At 44.7% G+C, this 22,156-nt stretch overlaps 1 protein-coding gene across 1 annotated transcript in view; it reads left to right on the top strand.

Moving 5' to 3' along the window:
- The window catches only part of LOC146064789 (uncharacterized), a 382,419-nt gene that overhangs the window by 259,561 nt on the left and 100,702 nt on the right, over nt 1-22,156 (top strand). The gene's annotated exons all lie outside the window — the stretch shown is intronic.

Genomic DNA, 22,156 nt, shown 5'->3' with positions numbered 1-22,156 from the left:
GGAGAGCGGCAACATGGTCCAACCATCACTCCTTTTTATGCTTCTATAGGTTTGACACGTTTGCGACCTTAGCTTCACAATTTGGTTGTGTGGTTCTGCAGGGTTCTCAGCGCTCTCCCGCCATGGTTGGGAGCTCTGGGATGTCCCCATTGTAACTTACTCTCCAGTGTCCCCTGCTGGTTGGATGAGAAAACATAATTTTGGTACTTATCGGTAAATCGATATTGGGATGGGGTTACTCAGCAACGTATCCATCTTTGCGGACGATACAAAACTGAGCAGAGTTATTAAATCATCAGAAGATGTCACCACGCTTCAAAATGATATTGACAATCTAGATGAGTGGGCAAAAAAGTGGAAGATGAGGTTCATTGTGAACAAATGCAAGGTCATGAACATTGGGAGACATAACCAGTGTGCTAGTTATAACCTAAGCGGGGACAAAATTGGGTAAATCAGTACTCCAAAAGGATCTAGGAGTCCAAATAGACAACACACTGGGGTGTAGTGCTCAATGTAATATAGCAACAAAAAAGGCCAACAAAATTCTCACATGTATTAAAAGGGGCATGGAAACTAGGGACTCAAAAGTAATTATGCCTCTGTACAAATCATTGGTTAGATCGCACCTCGAATATGCAGTGCAGTTCTGGGCCCCGCACTATAAAAAGGACATCATAGAATTAGAAAAAATCCAAAGAAGAGAAACAAAGCTTATTAGGGGAATGGAGAATTTAAGCTTTGAGGAAAGATTAAACAATTTGGGACTATTTACACTAGAGAAAAGACGTTTACGGGGGGATATGCTCAACATGTATAAATATATTAGGGGCCAATATAAGGAACTGTCAAACACCCTTTTTTCTACTAGAAAGGAATCTACGACGCGAGGGCACGAGTTTAGATTAGAAGAAAATAGATTTTGTTCATCTAGAAGAAAAAAATTCTTTACAGTCAGAGCAGTCAAACTTTGGAACTCTCTTCCTGGAGAAGTAGTGTCGGCAGACACTATAAATATTTTTAAAATAAGGTTGGATATTGGTTAAAAACATCCATTGGTACGAATAAGTAACATAATCTGTCTTTAATATATCACAACATACTATACAACAAGGGATAAGCTGCTATAAACATACAGTCGGTTGAACTAGATGGACGCAAGTCTTTATTCAGCCTCACCTACTATGTAACTATGTATAGAGGGGAGGAGCAGTCACACTATGTATGCCTGCTCCTAGTTACTACCATTGTAACTTAGGGCCTTATTCGAGTTCACTCTTTCTGACAAAATCCTTCTTAGATGGACAAAACCATGTGCACTGCAGGGGGGCAGATGTAACTTGTGCAGATCTAATTAGATTTGGGTGGGGTTTTACTTCAAAGTGAGATCTATATTGCAGTGTTAAAATAAAGCAACCAGTATTTACCCTGCAAAGAATCACCAAAAAATCACCAAATCTATTTCTATCTGCACATGTTACATCTGCCCCCCTGCAGTGCACATGGTTTTGTCCATCTAAGAAGGATTTTGTCAGAAAGAGTGAACTCGAATAAGGCCCTTACTCTCCAGTGTACCCTGTTAATCCTGTTTTCCTTTATTTATGGAGGAGTTTGGAGTACTAAAGTTAGATTTATAAAGGTCAGCTTTTTAGATAATCCAAAAAGAGAGTGTTGATGAAGCGTTTAACATCGTAGACATCTCAAATGTGAAGCAACAGATCTTGCTGCAAGATCCTGGGAAGTCAAAAGCTTTGAAATACCTGCTGTCACCACATTCGCAGCCACAGGAATGCCAGCCAAAGAAAGTGCCCCCTCACTATACTGCAGCAGGTAATATTGTAAGGCAACACTATTGTCTCTGCATCACCCATACTTGTGTATGTTGCATTCCAGAGCAACACGCGCAGTGAGAAAACACACAAGATACAATCTTCAGATGGACTGTATTTCAGATCTGCATCAGCCTCATTGCATTAATGTTCCTTCACACTTGCTCAAAATGCACCAGGCTGAAGTGCTGTAATATTTATAATAACACTGCAATATAAAGGGGTAAATTTACTAAGATGTTGATTCTACTTCACGTGATGTTGCTATGGGCAACCAATCAGAATCTACTTCTTAAATATTTAGTACCCTCTAGAAGATAGTAGACAGGATCTGATTGGTTGCCCATAGCAACATGTGAAGTAGAATACACAGCTTAGTAAATTTCCCCCAAAGGCCAGTATTCAATGCTCCCGATTCACAGTTTTTTCGGCGAATTGGGCTGTTTTCACTCCTTGCAGTGAATCTGTTTCACTGAAAATCTGATTCACCCTATTCAATGTTCACTGTTCGCCGAAAATGAACAGTGAATGCCGGCCAGTTCTCCGTTTTATGCTCGCTGCAATTCACTGATGTATTTCAATGGGGTTTTCACTGGGATTTGCCGAGAGTGTATTCAATGCTAGGATGGATAACTGCTTTCTCCCTGATTTTTGCCATGATTCACCGTTTTGCACTCGACATCTTTTTTAGGTGAACTGGAAAGTGATCTTTTAAAATAAAGAAAAATCAGAATTTTTTTCTGTGAAGGGGCATGCTATTTTTATTCATGTGCTTGAAGCACATTAATATATTTAATTTTTTTTAATTATTTTTTTACACATTCGCCAGCAGGGGGCCGGGAGCCGCTCATTAAATATTCATATATTCACTTCACACTGGGGGGGGGGGGGGCAGTTTCTGCTGCCTGTGTCCCCAGGAGCCCTCCTTATACCCCACAAATTCTGGGGCAGGTAGGGAGGCTTACATCTCCCTGCCTGCTGCCGTCCCCGATGTTTAAAATTCACCATCAGGGACTTCCGGTTCCGGGTCTCATGGGAACGGCAGCAGTGTGCTGAGCTCCGCACTGCCCCAGCCAGTACCACACGCCGCCCGCCATTCCCACCATCCAGCGCTGAAACACGGGGCATCTGTGGCTTAACACCCCGGCTCCCTATGGACAGGTCCCAGACGCTCCCACACACCGGCAAACCGCAGCGCCAGCACCCGCCTGCAGACAGAGGCACATCCAAGATGGCGCCCGGCTCACAAGGCACGCAACAGGAGCCCAGGAGGCCACCCCAGTCCCAGCTCTTACGCCCAGCACCACGCCAGGACTGGCGCCAGGAAGTGTATCAGAAACGCCACACTTTACAAGCACTCAGCCTGAGCTATTTTCCTCGCACAGCCCACAGCTCTCCCAACAGCAGGCTGCACCCCTGACTTACAATTACTTGGTCAGAGCCATACAGGACACCATCAACCCCATCTTAGACGCCCATGCTGCGAAATTACAGCAATCAGTCCAAGACATAAAATCCCAAGTGAAGCAAGTTTCAAAGCGAGTAACTGCTAATGAAACTCACTTAGGAGAGGCATTTGAAGATATTTATGACCTCAAAGCGTCTAATGACTCACTGCTGAAATCCACATACACCTTACAGCTTAAACTGGACGATTTGGAAAATCTTTCAAGAAGAAACAACCTGCGCATTATAGGACTGCCTGAGACCCTTAACCCCTTCCCGCCGCAGCCTGTTTTTGCCTTCCTGACAGAGCCCTTTTTTTCAAATCTGACATGTATCACTTAAGTGGGGATAACTTTTTTTTGCTTTTACTTATCCCAGTGATTTTGAGATTGTTTTCTCGTGACACATTGTACTTCAAGTTAGTGGTAAATTTGGGTCGATACAGTCTGTGTTTTTTTGTGAAAAATACCAAAATGTCATAAAAAAATGGAAAATTTAGCAATTTTCAAAATGTTAAATTTTCTGCTTGTGAGACAAATAATCATACCACTCAAAATAGTTAATAACTAACATAGACCATATTTCTCTTTCGTCCAGTCCGGTGACACAGCTAACCTTGGGATGTAGAGGGGTCCGCCAGGAGCCAGGCACCTATGCTTCAATTCTTTGGAAGCAGGCTCCTCCCTTCTGCATCCCATCATGCTTCAGTTTCGTTTAGGTGCCCACAGTAGTGGGTGCAATGCTGAGTGGCTGCGCAGCAGCCACACTTTTTCTTTGGATTTTTAGTCAGAAAAGCTTTTTTTTTTATTAACAGTTAGCTTAGATGCAGGTTTTGCCAGCGTGTGACTTCTGTTGAAGTCAGTACACGCTGAGAGCGCAACAGGACGCTGACAGAAGCGCGTCCTGTCAGTGTTCTGTGTGCAGAGAGGGACATTCACTGAGGAATGTGCGCTCTGCACAGCGCTGAGCTCCGCTCAAGCGGAGACCTGTCCTGGGCTCCGGGGGACCCCATCCAGCGCCTTGCATAGAAGGGGATCTTGGGGACGGGTCCCCCAGCGATGGCGGCCGCCATCTTTAAGAGTTTAGAAGCTGAAATCCCCCAGGGGAGTTGAAGCTTCTTACAGGACGCCCAGCGTTTCTGGGCAACTCCGAGTGGTCCCTAGAGGGGGAGTTACTGGAGGTAGAGAGACACAGTGGGAGCGCCTGTGTGTGAGTTTGGCGCCAAAAGACGGCGGTTACCCTCACTGAAGGGAGACTTGGCTTCTCCCTTTGATCCTGGCGCCATTTCCCGTGCGTGCTGCGCAGACCTGCTGAGAAGTCTCTCTGGAAAACGCTTCCCCCGCTGAATACTGGCAACAGATACAGATAAGTACACTGTGTGCATTACTCTGTGATTTTGTCTGAATGTTAAACAGTATTGTTATATTCTGATATTAACATGGCGGACGAGTACAGTTCTGTTGCTGGGGGAGAGCGCTGGAGATGTTTTATCATTGCAAAAAATGTAATGTAAATTTATCTTGTGAACAGTTGGACCAGGGGGAATTGTGCCCTTCCTGTGAAGCTGTACCCTCTGGGTCACGGACTCATAGCCCAGGTGGAGCTGAGCCTGAGTGGGCTGTAGCTTTGGGACAGTCTGTCAAGGCTTGACAGAGGCTTTAAATAAGCAGAGGGGATCTTTGGTGGGATCACCGGGTCCTATACCTTCATCTCAGGGATCTTTACCCTTTCACAGGGAGACCCTATATGGCTGCAAGCTATGCAGAACACGGCACAGGGTGTGCATAAAATGTCTTCTCTTTTAGAGCAGTTCACAAAAGATCTGATGATGTCATGTTTAGACAGAGTTCTTCTATGGCACCTCCATTAATTGCAGACACAGATGATGGAGTTGATGAAGATGATTTATGTTGGTCACAGGGGGAGGACATAGATTCTTCTACCTCTGGTATTGAAGACCTCATTTTGGCTGTTAAACAGACTCTGGATTTGCCTGCGGAGGAAAAGGCTGCTGCACAGTGTGTGTTTAAAAGGAGCCGTAAAGATCCTGTATCTTTTCCCTCTGATAAAGGCATTATTGCCTTATTAGACGAGGCTGGCAAGTCTCCTGAGAAAAGGCTGGTAATGGCAAAGAGGTATGCTAACATGTATCCTATGCCTGAGGACCATGTTAAGATTTGGGAGAAAGTTCCATTAGTGGATTCCTCTGTGGCAAGGTTATCTAAGGCCACGGCTCTGCCAGTGCAGGGTGGGGCGGCCGTTAAAGATCCAGTGGACAAAAAGGTTGAAGGCTGTCTCAAGGCAGTTTGTGAAGGTGTTGGTTTCACCATGCGGCCTATCATTGCTTCGGCTTGGGTGGCGTAGGCCATGATCAAGTGGGCAGAGACTTTGGGGAGTCTTCTCCAACATGATGCAGAGGTTTTTTCTCTGGCAGAAAAGCTACGATGTGCTGCTGAGTACATATGTGAGGCTAGCGAAAAGGGTGCCAAGATGGCGTCCAAAGTTTCGGTCACGTCTGTTACTGCTAGGAGAGCTCTCTGGTTGAAAGCCTGGGAGGCTTACAGTGAGTCTAAAAAGTCTCTGGAAATTATTCCTTTGAAAGGAGAGTTTTTGTTTGGCTCAGAGCTGGATGAGATTATCAAACAGGCTACCGGGGGTAAGAGCATTTTTCTCCCCACTACCTCAAAGGCGACTGGATCAAAGTTTGGAGTGTTTAAGCAGTCCTTTCGTCCCTCCTTTAGAGGGGGAGCTACTGGCAGAGGTCAGTCAGGTCGTGGACGTTTCCAAGCCAGCAGGGGTAAAGCGTCTAAGTCCAAGTTTGGCGCCTTTGCTAAGAAGCATACCGCCAAGGGGGAAGATAAGCCCTCTGCATGACGGGGCGGAGACTCCCTGTTCTGGAATCAGAGTAGGGGGTCGCCTCCTACACTTTCAGGACAGTTGGAGGGTGACCACGGAGGATCCGTGGGTACTCTCGATTGTTTCAGAAGGATATCGAATAAAATTCAGGGGTCACTCCCCTCACAGATTCCTCACCACTCCCTTACCGAAAACCGCATCTCTCAGAGCTTCACTTCTGGGTGCTGCTTTATCTCTAGAGGAGAAAGGGGTAGTTATACCTGTCCCTCGAGAGGAAAGGAGAAAAGGCTTCTATTCGATACTTTTCTTAGTTCCGAAATCAGACGGGTCTTTCAGGCCCATTCTAAATTTGAAATCTTTAAATGCTCATCTGTGGGTGGATCATTTTCGAAGGGAATCTCTAAGGTCAGTGCTCTTGAGCATAGAGTCTGGGGAGTTCCTAGCGTCAGTGGATATTCGAGATGCATATCTCCATGTCCCGATCCACACAGATTTACAATCTTAACTCCGATTTGCAATCGGGGGAAGACATTGGCAGTTCCAAGCACTTCCGTTTGGACTTGCAAAGGCTCCGAGAGTATTTACCAAGGTGATGTCCATCATGGCTGCAGCTCTCAGGTTAAAGGGGATAATTGTTATTCCTTATCGGGACGATCTACTTATCAAAGCAGAGTCGGCAGAATTGTTACAGGTTCACCTGGAAGTGGCGACACAGTTTTGAAAAGTCAGGGCTGGATTTTAAATCTACCAAAATCCCAGTTGACACCTACACAGAACTTGAAGTTCTTGGGGGTGATCATAGACACACATCTTCACAGGGTGTTTCTCCCAGAGTCCAAAGCGGTAGAGATTCGACTGAGGGTCTTGGAAATTCTACAGGCCCCAACACCATCGGTGTGGCAGGGTGTGAGATTGCTAGGAAAGATGGTGGCAAGTTTCGACACCTTACAGTTTGCCAGGTTCCATTCCAGAATTTTCCAGTGGAACATCCTAGCCTGTTGGTCAGGGAAGGCCAAGAGAATGAAAATGCAAGTTCTAGCCCTGTCACCGGAGTCCAGGGAGTCCATCTTGTGGTGGACGAATGTGGAGAACTTGCAACTGGGGAGATCTCTCAGGTCCTGGGATTGGCTGGTCATAACGACCGACGCCAGTCTAAGGGGCTGGGGAGCAGTAAGTCTTCATCTGAGATTGCAGGGCCTTTGGTCAGTAGAAGAGTCGAGACTACCCATAAACATTTTGGAGCTGAGGGCAGTTCTAAATGCATTACTCCAAGCGGAATCCTTGCTGAAAGGGTCTCCGCTGAAAATACAGGCTTATTTGAACCATCCAGGCGGGACTCGCAGCAGGATGGCGATGGCGGAAGTCTCCAAGGTTTTCAGCTGGGCGGAGACAAACGTACCAGCATTGTCGGCGATATTTATTCCAGGAGTCAGGAATGTGGAAGCGGACTTCCTTGGCAGGGAATCCCTTCAGGAGGGAGAATGGTCCCTTTATCAAGAAATCTTTCAGGAGATTGTGAGTCGTTGGGGTCTTCTGGACATAGACCTGATGGCGACAAGATCGAACCGTCAGGTTCAGAGATTCTGTTCCAGAGTGAGGGATCCCACTGCTTGGGCAGTAGTTGCCATGACAGTTCAGTGGGACTTCCAGATGGTATACATCTTTCCTCCTTTTCCCATGTTGCCAAGAGTGTTGAGGAAAATAAAGAGTCAGAAGGTACGAGCAATTCTGATTGCTCCAGACTAGCCCAGGAGGTCTTGGTTCTCCACTATACTGAGGTTGTCGAAGGATTCCTGGAGGCTTCCTCATCGACAGGACCTGTTGAGCCAAGGACCGTTTCTTCACGAGGACCCAGGTCGTCTCAATTTAACGGCGAGGCTTATGAAACCTCCTTATTGAAAAAGAAGGGGTTTTCTGATGAGGTCATCCAGACCATGCTGAGAGCTCGTAAGCCGGGGTCTGCAGCTAATTACCATCGGGTGGGGAAGATTTACATCAGATGGTGTGAGAGACAGAATCTTCACACGTCAAGATTCAAATTATCAAGACTTTTGAATTTTTTACAGGATGGTTTTTCATCAGGCCTTAGTCTGCAATCCTTAAAGGTGCAGTTATCGGCCTTATCCATATTTTTTTCAAAAAAGAGTAGCCTTGCTACCTGAGATTCAAACCTTTTTATAGGGGTTGCTAGGCTTAAACCTCATTACAGGCAGCCGGTGGCGCCTTGGGACTTGTCTTTGGTCTTATCCATGTTACAGAATCCTCCTTTTGAACCATTAAGATCTGCGGAGTTGAAGTATGTGACGTGGAAACTTACTTTTTTGTTGGCCATTGCATCAGCCAGAAGAGTGTCTGAGTTGGGTGTTTTGGCGTGCAAGTCACCGTTTTTGATTTTTCATGATGACAGGGCTGTGATGCGAACAGTCCCTAAATTTCTACCTAAGGTAGTGTCGTCTTTTCATCTGAATCAAGACATTGTACTTCCGGTGTTTTCTCCCCCAGAGGGGGTTAAAAATAGGGACAAACTAAAGAGATTGGATGTGGTTCGCGCCTTGCGAATAATACATTGAAAGGGTGAAGGACATTCGGAAATCGGATTTGCTCTTGGTGCTATATGATGTGCATAAGGTTGGGTGGCCTGCTTCGAAGCAGACCATCGCTCGGTGGTTGAGATCTACCATTGCTTTTGCCTACAGTAGAGCAGGTCGACCAGTTCCGTCTTCGGATAAATGCACATACCACCAGGTCGGTTGCTTCCTCCTGGGCGGTGCGCCATGGGGCTACGGCAGAACAGTTGTGTAAGGCTGCCACCTGGTCCTCTGTTCATACCTTTACCAAATTTTACAGGTTTCATGAGTTCGCGGCGGAGGACGCTTCATTTGGACGGGCAGTGATGAGAACTGTTGGTCTGAGCGTACCCTCCCAAAGGACCGGCTCGTGAACGTCCCAAGGTTAGCTGTGTCACCGGACTGGACGAAAGAGAAAAGGGGATTTTTGTAAGAACTTACCGTTCGAACCCCTTTCTCTGAGTCCAGTCCGGTGACACAGCGATCCCTCCCTTACGCTCAGTTAAGTGTACCGTTCATGTGTTGCCATGTTATGGTTAATGTTATGTTGCCTTAAAAGATATATGCATATATATATATATATATATAGAAGAAAGGGTTTTTGACTCTGAGTTGCGCTGGGTTGTGTGTGCAGCACCACCAAAATTCCTCCTGTTAGTGAGGAACGGTGTAGTAATCAGGGAAGTGGGGGGTGATTGGGGTGCGCTACCTAGTATAGAAACTGTACCTCCCAATAAAACATTACAATTTCAAAACAGAATACACATTTCTGAAATAGTGTTCTTGTATTTGAGGATGTTCCCAATGAATAAGCTCAGTCCATCTCTGGGTAAATAGTTCTTTTATTGGTGAAGAAACCCGACGCGTTTCGTCTCTAAGACTTCATCAGGGGTAAGAACCAATGGGTGAGTGGATTTTGTGTGGCTGGTCCTATTTGAAATTTCTGCTGATCACAGCTGATGCAAATAAAATAAATATCACCAAGTCCTTCTTGATGGGGCTCAATTAAATGGAAATTTCTCAGTTGAGAGTCTAGTGTAGGTTCTTATCAAGAACAATATCAGGACGCTCTCTCTGCAGTATCCTCCTCGCTCTGCATTCAAAATGAGAATTCTCATTTTGAATGCAGAGCGAGGAGGATACTGCAGAGAGAGCGTCCTGATATTGTTCTTGATAAGAACCTACACTAGACTCTCAACTGAGAAATTTCCATTTAATTGAGCCCCATCAAGAAGGACTTGGTGATATTTATTTTATTTGCATCAGCTGTGATCAGCAGAAATTTCAAATAGGACCAGCCACACAAAATCCACTCACCCATTGGTTCTTACCCCTGATGAAGTCTTAGAGACGAAACGCGTCGGGTTTCTTCACCAATAAAAGAACTATTTACCCAGAGATGGACTGAGCTTATTCATTGGGAACATCCTCAAATACAAGAACACTATTTCAGAAATGTGTATTCTGTTTTGAAATTGTAATGTTTTATTGGGAGGTACAGTTTCTATACTAGGTAGCGCACCCCAATCACCCCCCACTTCCCTGATATATATATATATATATATATATATATATATAAAAGATGTTCAGGCATTGTTCTGAGTTATGTATCCTAGTGTGCTCTTGAAGTTGAACTGAAGCATGATGGGATGCAGAAGGGAGGAGCCTGCTTCCAAAGAATTGAAGCATAGGTGCCTGGCTCCTGGCGGACCCCTCTCCATCCCAAGGTTAGCTGTGTCACCGGACTGGACTCAGAGAAAGGGGTTCGAACGGTAAGTTCTTACAAAAATCCCCTTGTCTACTTTATGTTTCCATCATTATTTCAACCTCCTTTTAATTTTTTTGGACACTAGGAGGCTTAAAATATGAATAGCAAATTCTCAAATTTTCAAGAAAATTTCAAACACTGATTTTTTTAGGGACCAGTTCAGTTCTGATGTGACTTTGAGGGACTTGTATGTGAGACACCCCCATAAATGATGCCATTTCAAAAACTGCACCCCTCACAGTATTCAAAACAGCATTTTGGAAGTTTGTTAACCCTTTAGGAATTAAAACAAAGTGTAGGTGAAATTTCAAAATTTCATTTTTTTTGCACATTTTCAATTTTAATACATTTTTCTAAGGAACACAGTAGATTTTACTAGAGAAATGTGACTAAAAATTGATTCCCCCAATTCTTTTGTTTTCATAAATATCCTATATGTGGCCCTAGTGTGCACGTTGACCAAACCACAGGCTTCATAATAGAAGGAGCACCTACTTGATTTTGGAGCCACCTTTTTATGAGATTATTTTTTAGGCACCATGTAGGTTTCTAGGCACCATAAGATGCTAAAAGTTAGGAACCCCCCCACAAGTGACCCCATTTTGCAAACTACACCCCTCAGGGAATTCATCTAGGGGTATAGTGTACATTTCAAACCCCCAGGGGTTTCACCAATTGTGGTACAACTGGGCTGTGAAAATGAAAAATTACATTTTTTACACAAAAATGCAGTTCTGGCTCAAAATTTTTCATTTTCACAAGGAATGAAGGAGACAAAGCACCCCAAAATCTGTGCCCCAATTTCTCCCGAGTACGGCAATGCCTCACATGTGACCAAAAAATACCATTTGGGTGCATGGCAGGACTCAGAAGGGAAGGAGTGATATTTGGATTTTGCAGCACAGATTCTGGTGGAATGTTGGTGGGTGCTATGTCGCATTAGCAAGACCCCCGAAGCACCAATACAGTGGAACCCCCCCACAAGTGACCCCATTTTGCAAACTACACCCCTCAGGGAATTCATCTAGGGGTATAGTGTACATTTCAAACCCCCAGGGGTTTCACCAATTGTGGTACAACTGGGCAGTGAAAATGAAAAATTAAATTTTTTTATACAAAAATGCAGTTCTGGCTCAAAATTTTTCATTTTCACAAGGAATGAAGGAGACAAAGCACCCCAAAATCTGTGCCCCAATTTCTCCCGAGTACGGCAATGCCTCACATGTGACCAAAAAATACCATTTGGGTGCATGTCAGGACTCAGAAGGGAAGGAGTGATATTTGGATTTTGCAGCACAGATTCTGGTGGAATGTTGGTGGGTGCTATGTCGCATTAGCAAGACCCCCGAAGCACCAATACAGTGGAACCCCCCCACAACTGACCCCATTTTGCAAACTACACCCCTCAGGGAATTCATCTAGGGCTATAGTGTACATTTCAAACCCCCAGGGGTTTCACCAATTGTGGTACAACTGGGCAGTGAAAATGAAAAATTAAATTTTTTACACAAAAATGCAGTTCTGGCTCAATATTTTTCATTTTCACAAGGAATGAAGGAGACAAAGCACCCCAAAATCTGTGCCCCAATTTCTCCCGAGTACGGCAATGCCTCACATGTGACCAAAAAATACCATTTGGGTGCATGGCAGGACTCAGAAGGGAAGGAGTGATATTTGGATTTTGCAGCACAGATTCTGGTGGAATGTTGGTGGGTGCTATGTCGCATTAGCAAGACCCCCGAAGCACCAATACAGTGGAACCCCCCACAAGTGACCCCATTTTGCAAACTACACCCCTCAGGGAATTCATCTAGGGCTATAGTGTACATTTCAAACCCCCAGGGGTTTCACCAATTGTGGTACAACTGGGCAGTGAAAATGAAAAATTAAATCTTTTACACAAAAATGCAGTTCTGGCTCAAAATTTTTCATTTTCACAAGGAATGAAGGAGACAAAGCACCCCAAAATCTGTGCCCCAATTTCTCCCGAGTACGGCAATGCCTCATGTGTGACCAAAAAATGGCAGGACTCAGAAGGGAAGGAGTGATATTTGGATTTTGCAGCACAGATTCTGGTGGAATGTTGGTGGGTGCTATGTCGCATTAGCAAGACCCCCAAAGCACCAATACAGTGGAACCCCCCCACAAGTGACCCCATTTTGCAAACTACACCCCTCAGGGAATTCATCTAGGGCTATAGTGTACATTTCAAACCCCCAGGGGTTTCACCAATTTTGATACAACTGGGCTGTGCAAATGAAAAATTACATTTTTTTACACAAAAATGCAGTTCTGGCTCAAAATTTTTCATTTTCATAAGGTATGAAGGAGAAAAAGCACCCCAAAATCTGTGCCCCAATTTCTCCCGAGTATGGCAATGCCTCATATGTGACCAAAAAATACCAGTTGGGTGCATGGCAGGACTCAGAAAGGAAGGAGTGATTTTTGGATTTTTGCAGCACAGATTCTGGTGGAATGAATGGTGGGTGCTATGTGGCATTAGCAAGACCCCCGAAGCACGGTGAAATGATGAACCTAATAATCCATAGATGTGTGGTATATTTTAAAACACTCCTTTATACATAGGCCGGGTTTGTCGGGGCAAGTTTCACAGTGGAAAATAGTATCCTTTCTTATTCCCTTTTTATAGCAAACTTTGCACCTTTTTTGTGTCCTGCCCTTTTTTGCAGTGGAGGGGATTTCGTTAAGAAAATGCTGCCCTGGTACAATACGGGGGCCAGTACTAGAAGTACTGGGGCCCTCTGCCTGCTGGTTCCCAAATATTAGGCCCTTTATGACTTCCTCTTGAAAGTGCATAAATGCCCCCCTCTGGCTGGTAGAACGTAATAGCACGTAAGCGTTATACAGTGCCATCTGGATGATATACACGGCCAGCTTCTTGTACCAGATTTTTGTTTTCCGCAGGGCACTGTACGGCTTCAGTACCTGATCTGAAAGATCCACTCCACCCATGTACTAATTGTAATCTAGGATACAAATAGGTTTTGAGGTGTGGGTACTGGTACCTCGTACAGGGACGGAGGTGGTACTGTCTCCGTGAATTGTTGTCAGTATAAGGACATCCCTCTTGTCCTTATATTTGACCAACAACATATTTTCGGTGGATTGTGCCCTGCTTTCACCCCTTCTCAGTACTTGGGCAATGTGCGTTTTTGGGAGGCCTCTTTGGTTATTGCGCACAGTACCGCAAGCTGCTGTACCTCTTGAACCAAGGGCCTTAAACAGGGGGATGCTAGTGTAAAAGTTATCCACATAGAGGTGATAACCTTTATCCAGGAAGGGGTGCACTAAATCCCAGACAATTTTTCCACTAACACCTACGAGGGAGGGGGAGCATTCTGGCGGTTCAATTCTTGAATCCTTCCCTTCATATACCCTAAACCTGTGGGTGTACCCTGAGGTGCTTTCACACAGTTTATACATTTTTATGCCATACCTTGCCCTCTTACTGGGAAGGTACTGGCGGAATTTAACCCTTCCTTTAAAATGTATAAGGGACTCGTCGATACAAATACATTTTTCAGGGATGTACAACTCTGCAAATTTGGCACTGAAATGATCAATGACCGGCCTGACTTTGAATAGCCGGTCAAAGGTGGGATCATCTCTGCATCGTTGTAATGCAAAAATTTAAGGATTGTCTCAAAACGAGTCCGAGTCATGGCCATACGGTAAAGTGGGGTGCTGTACAGAACATCTGTACTCCAATATTGTCTAATTTCTGGCTTTTTTACTATGCCCATATGTAACACCAGACCCCAAAATGTCATCATCTCTACTGCATCTACAGGGGTCCACCTAGCAAATGATGACGTGGGGTTTTGAGCAATAAACTGCTGGGCATATAAATTACTTTGGTCCACCATTAAATTTATAAAATCACCAGAGAAAAATAATTTGAAAAAGTCAATTTCTCTGAGACCTGTTGAATCAAATTGGATTCCTGGGATGGCCAAAAACTCAGGAACCTGGGGCTCAAAATTGTCTGGTGGTGGGGTCCATACGGGATCAATCATTTGGAGGGGGGTCTCAGCTGCTCTACGGGGGCGTCTTTGAGGAGGAAGATGAGGTTAAGACGAATCCTTCAAATTCCCCGCTTGCATCACTGGCTGTGTCAGAGTCAGAGGCAAGCATGGCATATGCCTCCTCCGCTGAATACATTCTTCTGGATGACTGGGATGACATTTGGGATGCCATTTTAATTTTTTGTTTCTGTAAGTGTAATGTTTCAACACGTGTATAGTGTAGGGGGGGTACAAACTTTATTCCAACACGGGGGGTGTGTAGTGTGTATGTAGTGCAGAAAAAAAAATACTTTATACAGGAATTTGATCCCAATAATAATAAAAAAAAAAAAATATATCAACCCTGTGCCAAAAATGCTGTTCAGTGATGTACGTCACTGATCAGCGCTCAGGGGCCACAGGACACCCACAAAAGCAACGTGGGTGTAAAAACAATTTAAAAAAAATAAACCACAGCACTCTCCAAAAAAAAACAATTTAAAAAAACTGCAGAAAAAAAATTATATCAACCCTGTGCCAAAAATACTGTTCAGTGATGTACGTCACTGATCAGCGCTCAGCGGCCACAGGACACCCACAAAAGCAACGTGGGTGTAAAAACAATTAAAAAAAAATAAACCACAGCACTCTCCAAAAAAAAAACAATTTAAAAAAACTGCAGAAAAAATATTATATCAACCCTGTGCCAAAAATGCTGTTCAGTGATGTACGTCACTGATCAGCGCTCAGCGGCCACAGGACACCCACAAAAGCAACGTGGGTGTAAAAACAAAACCCCACTGCACAAAAAAAACCTGCAGATCAGTGATGCAGTGATGCAACACTGATTAGCAGTGAGGGGCAGCAGGCACACAACTGTGGGTGCAACCTGACAGGGTATATATAAAAAAAAAAATCCTGCACCCCCAAAAAGTTGCTGATCAGTTAATTTATACTGATCAGCACAAAAGGGGGGGCAGCAGTCAGTTGCACAGGCAGCACAACCTTTGGTGCAACTGACAGGTATATATATATAAAAAAAAAAAACCTGCACCCCCAAAAAGTTGCTGATCAGCACAGATATACTGATCAGCACAAAAGGGGGGGCAGCAGACACAAAATATAGCACTCTCTATCACTCTCTGTCACTATCTCTCACTATCTCTCACTATCTGTGACTCTATGACACTGCAGCAGCAGCACACAGGAAGTCACAAGATCCAGGAAGCATCCAGCTGCTGGCAGCACGCTACCAGCGGTGATCAGGTAAGTATCAGGCAAGGATCAGGTCAGTATATCACGACAGATTGGCACGGTGACCGCTCTGCACGCAATTCCAGACCGGAATGGCGTCTGCAGCGCAGTCACCGTTAGTTTAAATCACGCGCCATGGCTGTGATTGGTCCGTCGGTCCGACGGACCAATCACAGCCTTGGGGGCAGGTGGGGTGAGGTGTGGTCATCACCGGTGACCCCCTCACGCCCCCTCACACCAGGCGGTGATTGATCCCATAATGCAGGGACATGTCTGCTGTCAGGGACAGCAGACATGTTTAAACTGTCACCGCGTCTATAGACGCGGTGACAGTTTAAAGTCATGACGTATATATACGTCATGTGTCGGGAAGTACATCCCGGCCATGACGTATATATACGTCAAATGTCGGGAAGGGGTTAAAGGCCCAGACCTGTACTCCTTTTTACTGACAACCTTACCGGCTTTTCTGCATGTGGAAGATACATGCGCAGGAATGGTCATTGAGAGGGCACATAGACTGGGCCAATTGAGAGACAATGCCTCTAGCAGACCTAGAGCTGTAATATTCAAGTGCCTTAACTACCAGCATAAGGAGGCTATATGGGCAGCGTTTAGACAGAATAGGTCACTGCAATGGAACAACAATAAATTGTTAATATTCCAGGACTTCTCTGCGGAGGTCACAAGGGCCAGAAAGGAATTTTCACCTTTATGTACCCGTTTGGTGAAAGATCAAGTTAAATTTGCCCTCGTCTACCCAGCTAAATTACGTATTTTTATAGGAACTTCATTACAAGAATTCAGTACAGTACGAGATGCAGAAGGCTATCTGCTGAAACTGGCACAAGCTACATTTTCCCCAGCAGGCCCAGACTCCTGATAAGTGACTCATGCTGATAAGTGACTACACTTTATTTCTGCAGTCCGGCCGATCCAGACTTTACATGGGCGAACATCCCCTGTAACTCAGGCTTTCAGCTGAAACTCCCCTTTTGTGCTGGAGTGCCCATACCAGCAGGAGGGAATGGTGCTATCGTTTTCCCCTTCTCACATTAATTCCGGCCTGCGTAGGGCGGAATAACTTTCCACCAGTGCCTTTAATTGATCCACAGGAGCAATTCATACCGCGACTCTGGCTCACAATATAAAGTGGGGACAGGACCCTCCCCCGACCCTGTTGAATAACGGCACTGACACCAGCGACCCATATGGGCCCTACATGCAGCACGCTGCGGCTCAGAGCCGACAGCAGACAGTTATTGCTGATGGTTTTGTTTTATTTTAATTTTTTTTCACAGTTTCATGGTTATACGAAATGTTGTTGGCGAACTTTGATATTGATGTTGATTTGCAGAGATATTTACCAGCCGTTGAGACATTAGTCACTGCGGCGGGCAGATTTCTCTGACTATTTATTGCTAAGGCTGGGGCGAGCCTTGTTCGTATGCACTGTAGTTGTTGTTGCATGGGGCAGACGGAACCCGGCGGTCCTCTCTGCGGCCGGGATTCCGGAAGTCTCTCTAGTTATGTACGCGTTCATCCTAAGTTTGGGGTGCTAGGTAGTTGTTCTCTTGTTTTTAGTATATCTTACTTATGCTACCAAAATGGCGGTGCGCCCGGCGCCCTGGTTTCACCCCACCCCCTTCTCCCCCCCTCTCTTCCCTTATGTGTCTCCGTTTTGTCTTGTGTCCTGTCAAAAATGTCATAAATACTTACAGACGATTGTGTAGGATATATATTCCAGTTAGGCATGTCTATTTTTGTAGGCACAGCGCTCAGGCATGTATGCACAGATATAGTAGACCACGATGCATGATCTTAAAGTTGTAACGCTGAATGTTGGTGGCTTCCATGTTCCTTCTAAACGCAAAAAAATGGTGCTCTATCTGCACAAATTAAGGGCGGACGTGGCATATTTACAGGAGACTCATTTGACACCCCCTGAAATCCTTAAATTGAACACATTGGGGTGGACGGTGCTGGCATCGTCCCCCTATAACTCAAAATTCAGAGGGGTGGTCATTCTGATCAGAAAACAGATCCCAGTATCAATCCACTTAACTAAAGCCGATCCTGAGGGCAGATTTGTCTTAGTGGATGCCACCATACATTCAGCAAGATATACGCTGTGTAATGTTTCTGCGCCTAATGTCTTCTCAAAAGTGTTTTTTCGGAGTATAGTGACTCTACTTATGCCATACCTAGACACAACAATTATTTTAGCTGGGGACTTTAATATAGTATCATCCAATGTCCTAGATAGAGAGACCCAAACCCACACTAGGAGAGCCCCACCCAGACATGGTATGCAATACCTATTGTCCAGTTTACATCTAACTGATGTTTGGAGAGCATGCCACCCGGTTGAGAGAGAATTTTCCTGTCTTTCCGCAACCCACAATACCTTATCCCTCATTGACTGTATCCTTCTCTCCACAAACACCTTTCCAAAGGTACATGATTCTGGTATTGAAACTATCTCGGTCTCGGACCATGCAGCATGCTGGATATCGTTAGTACCCACGCAGGATAGGGGCTCCTATATACAGTGGCAGTTCCCAAGTCATCTGGCCAGCTCCACAAAATTTAAGTCCCACCTCCACATGGATGGAGTATAAGCACAATAATTTAACCACAGAAACTAATTCCCCACTGCTATTCTGGCAGGCATCCAAGCCAGTGCTTCGTGGAACAATCACTTCATATACTTCCCACGCCCGTAGGGAAAGATCCAAACTGTACCTCGAGGCCCAATCTAACCTTACCTCAGCATACCACACGTTTAAATCCTCTCCCACCCAGCCACATAAACTAGCATTTACCCAAGCCAAAATGTTGTTTGACTCTCTCCTTTCCAAAGAAGAAACACGCATGACATTTAATATCCAAAGTAAATTTCATAGATTTGGAGGTAAATCCAACTGCTTAATGTCTAATCTGCTACAAGGCCAACCCCCCCCCCCACTATTATTACAGCTCTAAAAAACGATAGCAATGACCTGGTTCACACAGGACGGGATATTTCTAACACCCTTCACGACTTCTACACACGTTTATATTCCCCCGCCCAAGAGAACACCGTCAATAAAGCAACTTTTTGGGACTCAGTGTCCCTCCCCTCCCTATCATCAGACCAAACGGACACACTGCTGTCTGACTTGGACAATTGAAACCTAATAAGATTGTACCTTCCTTAACAGCTTTCTTTAACTCAAAGGAACACCCCAACTCCCCTATATTAATTCTGCATTACTGAAAGTAATATTGAAACCGGGTCGCGACCCCACCTTACCATCTTCCTACAGACCAATCTCCCTACTCAATACTGATTAAAAAACATATACCATGTTACTGGCGGACAGGTTGAAGTATTTATTACCCTCTATTATAAGTAAAGACCAAACAGGTTTCATATGGGGCAGACACTCAATCCCTAACGTGCGAAAGCTACTTTCGGTGTTGCAGTGGTTACAGGCCTCAGGGAATAGAGACCCTCATGCTATTTTGTCATTGGATGCCGAAAAGGCCTTTGACATGATCTCCTGGGATCACCTCTTTATAACCTTACAGAAATTCGGAATCCCGGAGGCCTGTTCCGAAGCAATCCGAAACTTATATACTAACTCCACTTCCCAAATTCTAGCCAATAACTACCTATCGCCCCCAGTCCAAATACTACGAGGTACGCGTCAAGGTTGCCCATTATCCCCACTCTTATTTGCCCTAGCTCTAAAAAACGATAGCAATGACCTGGTTCACACAGGACGGGATATTTCTAACACCCTCCACGACTTCTACACACGTTTATATTCCCCCGCCCAAGAGAACACCGTCAATAAAGCAACTTTTTGGGACTGACCAGCGAGTATTATAAACTTTTAGCCCCCAGGATTGTACCTTCCTTAACAGCTTTCTTTAACTCAAAGGAACACCCCAACCCCCCTATTTTAATTCTGCATTACTGAAAGTAATATTGAAACCGGGTCGCGACCCCACCTTACCATCTTCCTACAGACCAATCTCCCTACTCAATACTGATTATAAACTATATACCGTGTTACTGGCGGACAGGTTGAAGTATTTATTACCCTCTATTATAAGTAAAGACCAAACAGGTTTCATATGGGGCAGACACTCAGTCCTTAACGTGCGAAAGCTACTTTCGGTGTTGCAGTGGTTACAGGCCTCGGGGAATAGAGACCCTCATGCTATTTTGTCATTGGATGCCGAAAAGGCCTTTGACATGATCTCCTGGGATCACCTCTTTATAACCTTACAGAAATTCGGAATCCCGGAGGCCTTTTCCGAAGCAATCCGAAACTTATATACTAACTCCACTTCCCAAATTCTAGCCATTAACTACCTATCGACCCCAGTCCAAATACTACGAGGTACGCGTCAAGGTTGCCCATTATCCCCACTCTTATTTGCCCTAGCTCTAGAGCCTTTAGCTATAAAACTACGTAATACCACATCGTTCACTGGGGTACAGATAGGCACAGTAGAAGCCAAACTGAGTATGTTTGCTGATGACATGCTCCTATTCTTTTCAAATCCAGAGACCTCCATCCCAGCTGCCATGGCAGTCATAGATGACTTTGCACATTCGCAGGGCTCAAAATAAACCACCCCAAATCATGTTTATACCCCATTGCGCTTCCCCCAACACTCATTGCTGCGAACCCTTTCCTCGCACGACATAGTATATGTTCTTCCTCCTTCAAATACCTTGGTATTCTGATACCCCTACACTTAAACTTATTGTACACGACAAATATCAAACCTGCCCTACAAAACATAGCAAAACTCACAGATAGGTGGGTATCACTCCCACTTTCACTATATGGCCGAGTAACAGTAGTTAAAAGTGTCCTGTTTCCGAAATTAGCATACTTGCTGCAGATGCTGCCCATCTCTCTTTCTAAAGCAGATGTGTCACGTTACAACACCTTGATTTCAAAATTTATATGGGCCAACAAAAAACCTAGAATGCCGTTGACAAGGATGTTTCTTCTGAAATCATCTGGTGGCTTTGCTTTACCCCACGCGCACATGCTCCCTCTTGCTGCTTTATTTAGGTACGCCAGGGATTGTTTTTTCCATAGATCAGATTACACTAACAAAGACCTGGAACTAGCACTATTCCATTCTTACTCTCCGGCAGCACTATTACACGCACCACGTAGTAAGATTCCTTCCAGCATCAGTGATAATATTCTTTTTTATGATGTATACAAAATGTGGACATATGTCAACAAACGCTTTAACAAGAATTACACCAGCTCCCCTTTTACCACTTTTTGGGGAAACCCATGCTTTACCCCAGGCTTGGAAAACAACCAATATATAGAGTGGCGACAGAAGGGTATATCAGCAATAAGAAATATATTTGATCCTGGCGGCACTATTCTACCCTTTACAAGACTCACAGAAGAATATCATATCCGTAGAAGCCATTATTTTATGTACCTGCAGGCCCGCCACTTTGCCCAATCTCTACCACAAGCAAGACCCACTGAGACCACCACCCCGAACCCTATTCTATCACTATTGGCCCCACATAATATTTTAGGTTACAGAATAAGAAATTCATATCAATTACTGGTAATCCTCCCAGAGAACAAACTCCTACACCACTTGGAGACTAGATGGAGGCTAGATATCCCTTCCCTTCCCACTTACGAAGTAATACTCAAAAAGCTCCCTTACTCCTTAAATATCTACAAAGCCCTTCACTTCAGGAGACCCATCTTAAGTTCCTTAACAGGGCATATTTCATCCCTGATGATCTAGGCCTATGCCCCAAGTGTAAGATGAGAGGGGCGACCCTCTTCCATAATTTCTGGGAGTGTGGTCTGATAAAAACCTTTTGGAGGAAGTTGCTGGGTTTCCTGAATTCGACGTTCTCCTTAAACTTAACTTATCACCCCTTACCCACTTTATTCCTATATTATCCAGAGTGCAATCTCACAAGAGAAAAAAAGAAATTAATACCTTTACTCACCCTAATCTTAGTACTAGCAAAAAAAATAATCCTCACCCACTGGATTCATAAGACCCCCCCCCCCTCCCTCATGGAGATGAAAAATTAACTTCTAAAGATCTTATTCTTTGAGCGAAGGGCGGCCTTGAGTGACATAGAGAAAGGGGTGACACGATTTTACGCTAAATGGGAAACTTATATTTTGACGTTAGACCCTACTATACAGGCGACCATACAGAAAGCCTTTGAAAATACAAACTGGTTCTTGATACGGCAGGCAGCCCTCCCAGCGACACCAACTACTTCAGCTTGACCTGTCCACCTATGTTACACCGCAAAGCTAGAGGAGCAGGGAATACCCCTCCCGAGTGGTCAGGATGATTTATTCATAACCTATGGTGTTGCCTAACACCGCATGAGAAGCA

This window comes from Crinia signifera, chromosome 1, assembly GCF_055691185.1.
Source record: "Crinia signifera chromosome 1, ASM5569118v1, whole genome shotgun sequence".
In the NCBI taxonomy this organism is placed as follows: domain Eukaryota; kingdom Metazoa; phylum Chordata; class Amphibia; order Anura; family Myobatrachidae; genus Crinia; species Crinia signifera.
This window is presented reverse-complemented; position numbering and strand designations above follow the sequence as displayed.